We start from the raw sequence: 13,211 nt of genomic DNA, 5'->3' as shown, positions 1-13,211 counted from the left end.
GTATATCTCCAGTTCTGCAAAATAAGTCTCCAAATTGTCATCTAATTTCTTGACAATATTAATCACCGTTATTTTAAGTCTGTGTCTAATAACTCCAACGTCTGGATCTACTATACATCTGTCTTTACCATTTTTTTTGTCTGTTTGGTTTTGGTTTTCAGTCATATAGATTGGTCATTAGGTATGAAAAATTATACAGAAAATTTGAAGCTCTGGGTGATGTTATCTTCCTCTCCCCAAAAATGTATTTTTCTTCTTGCAGGTAGTTTGGAGAGGGATAGATCACCTTACAACCAAGGATTAAGCTGATTTAAACCTGGGCTTTAGTCTTTGTGAGGGCTGCTCTTACTTCTGGTTCATCCCTATCTGATGGAATAGACTGTTAGAAGTCCCAGCTGAAATCCTGGAGGTATTTATAAGAATCCCTCATCCTTGGTGTGCCTTAAACTTTAATTGTTGTCTCCTCAGTCATAAGAATGCCTGAAGAGCTCAGCTTAGTAGCATCTCAGTTGGCACTTTCTGCACTGGCAATTACCTCGAGGGGAGAAGTGGCACAAAATGTCAGCCTTCCCTTCTCTCTGGGATTTTGATCTCTCAAGTCCTTGCTTCTTTGGTACGTCTCTGCTACCTTCAAACATTTTTCCCATCTATTATATTTTTCAGTTGTTTTTGGTGGAAGGGCTGGTGTACAATAAGCTAGTCCACCATTACTGAAAGTAGAAATCTCCCTCATGGCATTGCAACTGAAAAATGTGATGAGTTGGGTACTAAAAAACTGGGTGGGGAAAAAAGCCAAAAAATAACAAGAATATTCTGGAAGGTAAGATTTCTTGTCAAGAGGCAACATTGGATGGGCTACTCTCCTCCCCCTCTTCCCCTGTCATACACATAATTTGGATTTAAAAGATTTTGGAAGGTAAATAGAGAGTCTGAACAGGTTTGTGAGGAAACAATACCTAAAGCCAATTATTACATTTCCTGAAATTAAAATTTTATGTCCAAAGGCAAATTTCATTTTTAAATAAGTGAAATGCCACAGGTACTACAAAAGGAATTTAAAATATTGCTAATGCTAACACTGGCTACATAAGTCAGACCAAGTTCTAAAGTAAGACATATGACCTGAATGAAAACAAATGAATGCAATACAAATCATATACACAGCATAAACAAGACAACTCAAAACTTCCTGAACTAGGGAGCCTTTCCGGAAGATTCAGAAAGGTTCAGGAACTGGAACATTAGCTTTACATGGCATCCACTGATCAAATCAGTTTGTGGTTTAGACACAAAATACCACCTTTTGGTTAAAAAAAAAAAAAAAAAGCCAATGTGTTCTAACAGAGGAATGCTTTCTAGAATTCACATTTCCTATAACTGTTTCATTTTTTTTTAAATTCAGCTTTTTAGCAGGATTTATTTTTGGCTGAAAAATAGAAAAACCACTTTACTAGATAGCTCAGTGACTGAGAGTTAAATCTACTTGAAGTGTAGGTTTGGGGGGATACAAACACTACCATTTAGGGAACAGAATCTTGAGGGTGATTTTGAGCCTGCAAAGAGGTTGTACAAAGACTCAAATAAAATCAAGTGAAGGAAAAAATAAATAAATCAAGTGAAGAAAGTCTGATTTTCTTAGCAACTTCCTATTTCATTTGGCCTCAGAGAAATCTTATATCTGTTCAGTGACTGAATTTAAAACCTAATTCAAATGTTCACAAAGCTTTCTCTGAAAGGAGGTTCATCAAAAGGTTGATCTATCTGATGTATCTTTCTATCCATACACACACACACTTATATATACATACATATTTGGAAAATTGGAAACAATCAAAAAATAGGTGCCTAAGTAAAAACTGATTTGATTTTATAGAAGATTGTTTTCATAACATAGAAAAAACTCAAGATAATAGTAAATGAAAAAAGCAAGTTCCAAATATTATAATGTGATCCCATTTTTATTAAGGAAAAGTGCAAAATGGTGAGGGTGGAATACATGTGATTGTTATCTTCTCATTTATGCTTCTTTGCATTTTCCAAATTTTCAAATCCAACACAATGCCAAGAGCTATTTCATATTTATACTTTCTTTTTTCTTTTTTTTTTTTTTGCGGTACGCGGGCCTCTCACTGCTGTGGCCTCTCCCGTTGCAGAGCACAGGCTCCGGACGCGCAGGCTCAGCGGGCCTAGCCGCTCTGTGGCATGTGGGATCTTCCCAGACCGGGGCACGAACCCATGTCCCCTGCATCAGCAGGCGGACTCTCAACCACTGCGCCACCAGGGAAGCCCCATATTTATACTTTTTAAGGCCTGTCAGAGTTACCTATGTTGATAAATAATGTACTTCCACACAGAAACAAAATGGTGCCACAGAAAGAGGACTGGACTTGGAGAAGAGTTGAGTTCAAGTCCCAGCTTCACCGCTCACTCCTCTGAGTCACTTTGGACAAGTCACAGCACCTCTGGGAATCTCGGTTCTCTCATCTATAAAGATGGAGGGACTTCCCTGGTGATGCAGTGGTTAAGAATCTGCCTGCCAATGCAAGGGACACGGGTTTGAGCCCTAGTCTGGGAAGATCCCACATGCCGCGCAGCAACTAAGCCTGCGAGCCACAACTACTGAACCCACGTGCCACTACTACTGAAGTCCGTGCACCTAGAGACCATGCTCCTCAACAAGAGAGGCCGCTGCAATGAGAGGCCCCCACACCACAATGAGGAGTGGCCCCCACTCACCGCAACTAGAGGGAGCCTGCATGCAGCAACGAAGGTCCAACACAGCCAAAAATAAATAAATATATTAATTAATTAAAAAAAAAAAAGATGGAGCTGCTTATCCCTGTCCCGCCTTCCTCCCTTAATTAGTGCAAAGGTCAAACACAAAAAGTTCATGAAAAAAAAAAAGAAAAAAGAAAAAAAACAGTTCATGAAAGCCTTCTGCCAAGAGGAAAGTGAGGTTCAATAAAAGGAATAATCAGGGCTTCCCTGGTGGCGCAGCGGTTGAGAGTCCGACTGCCGATGCAGGGGACACAGATTCGTGCCCCGGTCCGGGAAGATCCCACATGCCGCAGAGCGGCTGGTCCCGTGAGTCATGGCCGCTGAGCCTGCGCATCCGGAGCCTGTGCTCCGCAACGGGAGAGGCCACAACAGTGAGAGGCCCGCGTACCGCAAAAAAAAAAAAAAAGGAATAATCAATAACTGCCAAAGATGCTCTTAAAGTTCTTGTGGATCTGACTCAAGCTTATAAAGTTAAAGGCTCTGTATTTTGTTTCAGAAAAAAATATCCATCATTGCCACACACCTGTTCCCTCAGGTGGGACAAACGTGGGACCCTGACAAAGCACCAAAGCAGGAGTGTTGGACAGGTAGGTAGTATCAGCCCATAGAGAGAAAAAACAAGATGTTTTCACAAACCACTGGAGTGAAGAAACAGCTGTCCCAGGTCCCTGGTGGTACCTCGTCAACAGTTACATGAAGCAGAAGAAGACAAGGTAAGGATGTAGTGGGAGAGACATCCACGTATGAGAATAGGGTAATTTTTTAAGATGATAACACACTCCCCTGCCTTCCAAATCCACTAAAAAAAAAAAGAATCTTGGGACTTCCCTGGTGGTCCAGTGGTTAAAACTCCGTGCTTCCACTGCAGGGGCACGGGTTTGATCCCTGGTAAGGGAAGTTCTGCATGCCGCGCAGTGCGGCCAAAAAAAAATGAAAGAATCTCGATCAACAGGCTGAAAGAGTTTGTCCAAACATTGGAGGAAAAGTAAAAGCTTGAATTTTCATCTTATTTTTTAAATTTTGCTTTCTGTACTCTGGCCACAATTCCACCAGTTACTTATTATGTAATCCTGGACAAGTCACTCCGTGTTTCTGACCTCTGTTTCCTTATCTATAAAATGGGCCTGTGCCATTCCTATGCCACAAATGTCAGAGTGACCTATGAAGCTGTTATTCCACTTGGGATTCAAGGTGGACACAAATGGACTTGGGCACAGGAGACCAGGACTCCAACGCTGGCTTTGTCATTATCTGCAACGGTGACCAAGGCCCCTCCTCTTTAATCCTCAGATTGCTGGGAAGGGTTAGAAGGATTCCTGAGCTCCCAACCTAGCCACAGTTCAGGCTACGCACATCCACTGTTCTCCCAGACTGGGCTGTTTATATCAAGTGGCCACCCTCCCCCTGCAGTGGCATCGGTGCTAGGACACCACCTTTGTCTGACAAGTTGAAGTTGTACGGATAGTGCTGCCAGCCTGCCACTGACAGCAGTTGGCTGTTTTTATAGTTACAGAAATACGTAGGTTTACATCGACCTGTCCACGGGCCCTTACTGTCCGATAAGACTCCTTGTGGCCAAGACTAGAAATCTGTGAAATTCCAAGTCTTCCTCCCTTTTCTCCTCCAACTTCTTCCCAAACTGACCGTCTAATTTTAACAACACTGAACATGTGTTTCCAGATTTTCACTCTTCAACTCTCCCATGATGAACAATCCAGTGTATATAAATCTTTGTCTATTTTTTTAAGACTATTTCTCAAAGTAAAATTACTGGGTTAAAAGGTGCAGACCATTTTAAGGCTCTTGATACACATTACAACAAATTGTCTTCTGGGGAAGAACAAGCAATTGATATTCCTGCTAGCAATGTATGAAGCCGTGGGCCCATCCTTTTGTTTTGTTTTGTTTTGTTCATTTGCCAGTATGAGCAGTTAAAAATAAAAAGTTCCCCCTTTTATATTTTAATTTGTATTTTTGAGATAAGTCACAAGGATGAACATTTTATTTCAAGTGTACTGGCTTGTTTTGTTCTGTTTCAGTGAATTATCTGTTTGTGTCCTTTTCATATTTTTTAAGTTCATCAAAGAAAATCTGTGAAGCAATTCCTTCCATAGCTAAACAGGGTGGGAGACTTAACTCTAGACACAAAAATAGAAATGTGAAATTGATTAATGTGAAATGAAAACTTTAGCTAAATATCCTGTTAACACACATATTGGTTACAGAAATTAAAGCATACACACTTCCATTTTTGTAAAATATTTTTTACCTTAAAGCAATTTGAAGAAAAATTGATCTTTTTCTCTACTTTGCCATTCTAAATCTACCTTATGAAAAACTGTGACTTTTCTTTAGATGTGACACTTTCAGTCAAAATGAAATATAAAATAAAATTCAAAAGCAAAGTAAAATAAGATAAAAACTAACCACTTTAAAGTTGGCTGGGATCTGAACTATACAAAACTAAACAACATCCATAAAATGAAAACTTCTTTAAATATTCATTTCACTTTGGGGCCTGGCAAATGGGAATTTAGTTCCAGCTTACTGCACACGATCACTCCTGCAATTCAAGAAAGCTCTTTCCGGAATTTTAAGATATGCAAAGAGTAGATGTGATGTTCCCTTTTTTAAAAAAAAAAACAAAACAGTTTTCACATTTTTTCATTTAAATTTTATTTATTTATTTATCCATTGCAGTGGCTTCTCTTGTTGCCGAGGACGGGCTCTAGGCGCACAGGCTTCACTAGTTGTAGTGCATGGGCTCAGTAGTTGTGGCACACGGGCTCAGTAGCTGTGGCTCACGGGCTCTAGAGTGCAGGCTCAGTAGTTGAGGCGCACGGGCTTCGTTGCTCCATGGCATGTGGGATCTTTCCAGACCAGGGCTCAAACCCGTGTCTGCTGCACTGGCAGGCGGATTCTTAACCACTGTGCCACCAGGGAAGTCCCTTGATGTTCCTCTTTCAGTTCCAAAGAAAGTGGTGACAGACATGACTCTACAATCCAGCCAGCAGACTAGATTTAATTCTCTGCAGATCAGTAGTACGTGTTGGACTGGAGACACCGAGGATTCAGAAAACTTCATCTTTACGTATTTCTTCTGGAGGAGACTGAGGCTCAAACTCATCAATTCAAAACTCATCAGATTTGACAACAGTCGAGGTAAACTATAATTTTCAGTTGGCAAAATATTGTCATTTTATAGAGAATAAAACTCCACAGGCCCCAGGCAATAAGAAGTCATGAAAGAGGGAGAGAATCATATACAGTCATCCGAAGACCACGGCCCTACTAGAGATTCAGGGGTTGACAAAACTGATTTGGGAAAGAGGAAACAATGTGGAGACGGCGAGGACTTGGTTCTGAAATTTGTTGGAAAATGAAAAATAGCATCAGAAAATGAACTTTGAAAGAAGTTAAATGAAAAGTATTTGAGCTAAAAGATATGAGGTATAGTCTCAAAAAAAAAAAAGTAACTTCCTATTACAACTGTATGTTTCCAATATAAGACTGAAGAGTTTGCCTACCCAAATGCTGAATAACAAAATCTCTTCCTTTCACGCACATGACGCAAACATGACCTAAAGAAGTTCTAATGAGAACTTCTAATGACAGAAAAGCTACTTCAAAACTGGCAAATTAAGAATTTCTGGAAGCCTGTCTAGTAAAAGCTATCATGGGTATTATTTGAAGAAACTAAGTATTTTGACACAAGATGAGGGGGTGGGGTGGATTTTATATGTATCTTTCCACTGGAAAAGCTTTGTTCTTCTTTATTCAGAGGAACAAAAAACATTAAATACAGATCCTTAAGGTGAAAGTGAACTTCCAGCCTAAAAAGGACACCTTGCCAGGTAACTGCACGTTTAGAAATGGGCATCTCCCTCCGTCGCCAGCCGCTTGCTGAAATCTACTCATGCAGGTGCCTTCCTCTTACCTAATGGATGTCCGCGAGGGTCCAGGTGTAACTATGAGAAACTCTCTCACGTTCTCACTGTGTTTGGGGAGGGGTGCAGGTTGAGGACAGCGTGGCAGAGGCTGTAGGTGTCAGGGAAGAGGATGGAAATGGGGTTCTTATTCGCGTTTCTGTGCCCTCGGGGTTTGCCTCCCTTTGAGGGCAGAGAATGGAATCCCGTTAGTCGTTTTCCCCTGTTGAACAGTGCTTTTTGAGTTAAGACACCCGAGACCAAACCAGGGTAAACAAATGTCAATTAAACATCACTGAGCGGCACTGGTACAGGGGAAGCAGGCCCACTCAGGGTTTCTGGAGGGTGGAGGCTTTGCGGAAAAGGCGGGAGCCCGAGGTTCTGGTCCGCTGCAGCATCTGGAAAGGATGATGATGGAAGAGCAAATTTGGGAGGATGAATGACCAGCTTGGTTCATACAGAGGGAGCAGCAGGCAAGGCCAGAGAGAGGCTGGGGAAGCAGAGCAGGGAGGACAGGAAATTCTGAACCAGGGAGGACAGGAAATTCTGAACCAGGAGGACAGGAAATTCTGAAACCACCCAGAGGTAGAAGGGAGCTGGAGATGGCTTCTGAGGACAAGCTGGGAGGGCAGAGGATTCAGGATGGACTGCAGAGTTAGGACGGTGTCTCGGCTGCCTAGGCTTAAGGAAAGCCGGGGTGATGGCAGTGAGAATGGAGAACCAACCCCAGAGAAACAATAAAACCTGGGGGTGGTCACTGAGACCCTCAGGAGGGCACACAAGCTAGGACACTTCTACAAACACTCTTTTGTAAGGACAAAAGACCATTTTTGCGTTTATCCCTTCCTTTTCAGCTCAAAGGGTAGCAAACATCTAGGTCCTGTTTAGACCAATATTGGGGAATCTTCATTAACACGAGGTTTTACGCCCCACATTAAAAAAAAAAAAAAAAAAGCACTTCAGGCAAAAACAACAGAGCAAATTATAATCTACATCTCCTAAAACTTATCTTTTTCTTTCAAAGGTTATCCTTTGAAAATGCTTTTGCTTGTGAAAAAACAAGCTGGGGGGTGGGGAGCAGTGTTGTGACTGCCTAGGTGTTTCCAGAAAGAGGCAGTCAATTTGCAAGCATCTTTCTATAGTAGAGGTTTCCCTTTATTTTTGAGGCTTAAGCGTACTTTATTCTCCCCTGCCATTAACTGAGTGGCCCTGGCAAGATGGCTAGCTTCTATGAGCTTCAGTTCTCTCATCTGTAAAATGGGGAGAATAAACCTACCTCCATGGGGGTTCTGTAAAGATTACATGAAAGAGCTTGCACAGTGCCCGAAACACAACTGACACCCCAAAAACACGAGTTCCCCTCCCCAGTTCTATTCCAGGGAGTAACATTCAGAGAACAACCACAGCCTTGTTCACCTGAAGTTTCTTCAGGAGTCAGAAGTGCTGTTCAAAACACCTTTTCACCGCCTGGGAAAGAGAAGCAAACGAGTCTCAGAGATACAGCTGAGCACAGGCTTTGAGGGGCACAGGAAAGGAACGCCTCTTAGTTGATAGTAAGCACTTCCCAATATTCCAAACCATGCTCCTTTCAACAAGAGTGAATGCTATTAAGTGACTTAACAGAAAGAAAAGGCACCACAAGAAACGTTGTCTTTAAAACAACTTTAATGAAAACCATTCTCAACACATTCAAACAGCCCTTTTTGTGTTTCATGAACAACTTAATCTCGTCCAGTTGCCCCAACAGGTGATGCTGTTTCCCACCTCAGGTCTTTCCACCTCTTGAATGCACTTTCTTTCCCACCTTGTCCCTGGTTGCCCCTGCTTACCTGTCTTTTAAGTTACAGATGGCAGGGGGGGGGGGGTACGGACAGGGGGATTCACTACCCATTCTCCACACTTTTGAGTATTTGAAAATTTCCACAATAAAACCTTTCAAAGTCACTCTTTAATATAAGAAATGAAAGAAAAACACGGTGGGTCATCCCAAGTACACCAATTCCACCTGTCCATGAACCTGAACTGCAGCTCACCCCCTACCAAAGACGCAGCACTGCCTACTTTCTCACGGATGCGTCCTTGCTGATCCCTGGTCTAGTTTACAGGTCGCTACAAGTTTCCTATATTGGACACATATTGTGATAGTTTACTGTCATATTAAGTGTGAATACTGCCCAAACGTGTTTCACTTGCTTTGAGACTGAAAAAAGGAAGCACTAAATGGAGAGGCTCCACTATCTCACGAGCACCCACTAGTGTCAACAACATAAAGTCATTCTCAGAGTTCTGTGGGGCTGATAGGTTTGGGGAAACCTGCAATAGCGTTGATGTTTAAAGCAGGAAAATAAATACCAGGGTGAAAAGAAAGCAGAATTTAGGGGACAAACATGTTTTCTGGATCCTTATCCCCAAAGGAACTTAGAGAATCAAGGCATGTAGAAGTTACTCAAAGTTGCTCTCCAAGAGTCCCACTGATCTGTGTGAAGACAGCCACATGAGCATTACCATCCCCCGCGCCCGCCCCGACTGGCTCCACAGCTCCTGTCCTCCCTTCCAGTCACCTGCAGACACCTGGGCCTCTGTGAAGGATGCTCAGCCCTCTCTGGCAGCTCTCAGGGACAAGAGACCTGGCCAACTGCAACCTAGGGAGGACTGGAAGTGGCAGTGACCTAGCAACAAAGACGTGGGTCTTCCCTGAACCTGAGTGGTCGTGATAAAAAGAGTAGCAGTAGAGTGACGGTTAGCTTACGTTCTGAGTGCTTACTATGTACCCAGCATCGCTATATGATCTTCACTCATATTTTCATTTAAGCCTCACAATAACTCTATGAGGTTGAGGAATTTCATGAAAGAGGAAACTGACCAAAAATCAGAAACACTTTGCCGAGAGGTCAGAGGAAAACAATCTTGCACGGGGCCCACAGCTAAGAGGTAGAGAGCTTGGACACAAAGGCAGGTGGGCACCAGAGCTCTTCAACATGCTGTCAAGTTTTTGGTAAGCTCACTTTAGGGGTGAAATAACAGGACAAGACTGACAACCTGTTGCAAGTCTTATACAAATATCAAGGAGACAAGTCAAGTGACAGTCCATCCAGCGCTTTGCAGGGAGACAGACAACAGCAGGAATGCCGTGTCAGCGCCTCAGCTGTAAAGAAATGAATTCTACCAACTCACCTTAGAGGACCCGCCCTGGGGAACTAACTCATACTGACTGGTATTATTGCTACAATGAGAACCAGTAACTTGGAGGAAAACCAGAACATTCAGTGCCTGCAGCTCAATTCACCCTGTTCCCAGATGGCAAAATCTACATGGGAAACAAGTCACCACCAGAACGTTGCTCGGTAAACACTAAGTCTCAGCGCTAAGGTATGACACCTCAAGCCATAAAAACCTGAAACAACGGTAATATACCAAGATCAACCACTCTGGAATTTCCGGGACAGTCCTGAGCTCCAGCACTCTATTTATAATATTGTGAGTTGCTATTCTGCATATATGATCCTCCCTGCCAGAGTAGTGCTATCTATGCTCTAATGTCCTCATTTTCAAGGGTCTACGTAGAGCACACCTTTCCAATAACATACTTACGTCAAAAATCAATATAATCTGTTAAGTCCTTCTACTATAATCACACTCTGGTTTTGAGAAAAATCCTTATCTGGTGGATTCATGAACCACACAGGCCCATCAGACTCGGAAAGGAGTTTCCTCTCGTTATGGCCACATTAACAAACCAGGCCTAGGCTGACCTCATTGGTTTTACGACGACTCTTTGACCTTCAGTTTCAGACACTGATGCTTTTTAACTTTAGTCCCAAACTCTGCACAGAAAACAATTTCAGAATAACCAGCGACTTGACTTTCCTCATCTGAGGAAGATGAGGGCATTAATCCAGGTTAGGGCTGGGTAGGAGGGTCCCAGGAGGCGACGAGCTACTGGGAAAAAGGAGGTCAAGCTTTACTCAGCGGCTATGCTCTCATCTATAGTTTATATACTGAAATTTGAAAAGGGTTCAGCTACTTTTTAAACGTTTGCAAACCACTGACCTGAATGGCCATTCTAAGGTCTCTAAGTATTTAATTCTATTTCTGATTTTTAAAATTGTTTTATTCAACAAATATTTGGAAAGTGCCTTACTTTGTGACAAGTCTGTGGTAGGCACGGTGTTTACAACAGTGAACAGTACGCTAATAAATACAGACTCTGCCCTCAGACCTATTACTGTTTTGGCTTTGGTTTTGGTTGTTTTTTTTAAGAAACTGAAGAGTGATATAAACTCTGTCCACAGCAGAGTTACCTTCTAAAATTCTGTTTTATATTTTCCCAGGTGTTAAAATCACAAGATTCCTAAAACTGAGCTGGTACACGTTTCTACTATGGACACTGGTTCAAGTGCTTCTTCCCCTCTGCCCAATATTCGGAAGATACAGGCTGAATAATACAGACAAAACCAGTTGTAAGTTGAAAAATCAAACTGCATTTTATTAAAATATACATAAATAACCCTTATTTTTCTTTATTTCATCAGTTTGGGGACGTTAAGAGGAAACTGAGAGGTAATAGCATTGGTGTAGAGAAATGAAGGCCAAAAGGGAGTCAGTGAAACTGTATTCCAGCCCAGATCTGCCACCCAGCAGCCTGAGAAAGGCATTTAGTGTCCTCGGCTGCATAATGAGGTGGTTGGAATATGTGCTGTCTGGGGTCACCTGCAGCTCAAAAACTCTACTGTCCTAATTCTGTCCTAATTATTAGGAGCAAATGCTATAGCTATGTATTAACTACAGAGCAGGTGTTCACAATGAAAAGTAAATGACCACTGAACTCACAGGCGTACTTTGAAGGAAGACAAGAAGAATACAGACGTTCTCTGCTTTAAAAAAATGCATTGATGTTACTGTTTTATTCACACTAACTAGAATACATACACAAAAAATGTGTATCATATGTGGCTTTCAAAAAATTCTACGTTCCATGAGAACTATGTAAACAGTGTAAAATGTTCCTACTGCATAACAAAAGAAAACCAGCATTTCCACGTAGTATTAGGAAAATATCTAGATAATTTGAAGTTACAGTAAAACAAAGTAAAATATCACAGAACAGTCTTTTCATGAAATAGTTATAGTCTAAAGCCAATACAGTTCATACTTTCAAATACTTTGGTAGAAGTGAAATGAATACAAAGCAAAAAAACCAAAATCCAAAAAAATTCTACTGTGGTTCTCATATTGATTGGAACTTTAGCAAGGAGGCGACTGCACAGCTACCTTAGATGACAAATGGAAAAACTTCTCATTTGCTCCCCACTGCTGGTGGCAATGATGCTGGGAGAGCACTTCACAAATCTTCTGTGAAGTGCGGAGCATCTCACTTCCTTCCACAGCTCTGCTCTCAGCAACAGCCTGGAAGGCTTCTTAAAGACAGCAGTTCAGCTTGGAATAGAAGTGATCTTGGTTACTTCCGCTAACAGATATAAATGACCCCGCATAAAAGCAGCTCAGAACTATAATTCACATTTAAAGTAGAACATAAATTTTTAAAAAACTGTATTATTATAGTTTCTCAAGAAGTCCATAGAACGTACTACATTAATTAAAAAAAAAAATGCAAGTTCAATAGCCCACTGACAATAGTTTTTTAAGAAACAGAAACAACCGTCTGCATGCTACAAGTATTTCTTCATTGATATCACATATTACTTTAACAACTGTACAACTAAACTGATCTGAGGAGTTTTTAACTGCATCATTTTAATAATTTCTTTTTCTCATCTATACAGCCCAAATGTGGTACTGATTGATTTCACTGTCTTTTTGTTCTGTATGTTTTCTTTCAAATAAAGCCCTATATCTGAGAATTACAGCAGAGTAACTGTCGGTGAATCACATTTCTGTCATCCATCACAGGAGCAGACTGGGGATGTCCTCTGAGGATTTTCTCAGCAATGTAATTTATACTGCAACTTTCTGTAAAGACAAGAATGTCTTTAAAAGAAGAAAATGAATCCTCGGTCAGCTTTACAAACTTATAGTAATAACACAATAACGCACTGTCGTTCCTTTCTGAAGTAAAAGAACAAACACACTGTCAAGTGCCAAACAAGCACTGCAAACTGCCTCTGAAGAAGAGCCTGAGAGCACAAGTCCTCAGACAGGCCTTCTGGAGGGATGAAAGGGCATCAGGGAGTGTTTGGTGAGATAAACTAGCCTGATAACCTTCATAACAAAATGAGTACAGAAAATAAAATACAAAATAGAAAGTGAGTTATCTGTTGGGTTAATCTGAGGCTTTTTAAAGAACAATCCTAAAAAGGGCTAAAGGGCAGAAAAAAATTATTCAGCAAAATTGTCTATGCTTGAATGAACCAAGTATAGAAGGATTGTTAATATTTTAAATTAATTATTTTATAGTACCAGCGTAACATTGGGAACTAACTTCTTGCCTAAATTTTACAACCACGTATAAGAAGTAAAACAATTACAGTGACCAAATCATGTGTGAAA

At 41.3% G+C, this 13,211-nt stretch overlaps 1 protein-coding gene across 4 annotated transcripts in view; it reads right to left on the bottom strand.

The window, feature by feature from the left end:
• Positions 1-7,872: 7,872 nt before the first annotated feature.
• Positions 7,873-13,211, bottom strand: part of SEC23IP (SEC23 interacting protein) — a 50,092-nt gene continuing 44,753 nt past the window's right edge. For 2 of the 4 annotated variants that reach the window (XM_024755948.1, XM_024755951.1), the window contains exon 19: positions 11,166-12,674. The gene's annotated coding sequence lies outside the window, so the exon portion shown is untranslated. Of the gene's footprint in view, positions 8,172-11,165; positions 12,693-13,211 lie in introns of those variants that run through there. The other 2 variants (XM_024755950.1, XM_024755949.1) reach the window with 2 other exon arrangements.

The sequence above is a fragment of the Neophocaena asiaeorientalis genome, unplaced genomic scaffold, assembly GCF_003031525.2.
Source record: "Neophocaena asiaeorientalis asiaeorientalis breed wild unplaced genomic scaffold, Neophocaena_asiaeorientalis_V1.1 scaffold85, whole genome shotgun sequence".
Lineage (NCBI taxonomy): Eukaryota > Metazoa > Chordata > Mammalia > Artiodactyla > Phocoenidae > Neophocaena > Neophocaena asiaeorientalis.
This window is presented reverse-complemented; position numbering and strand designations above follow the sequence as displayed.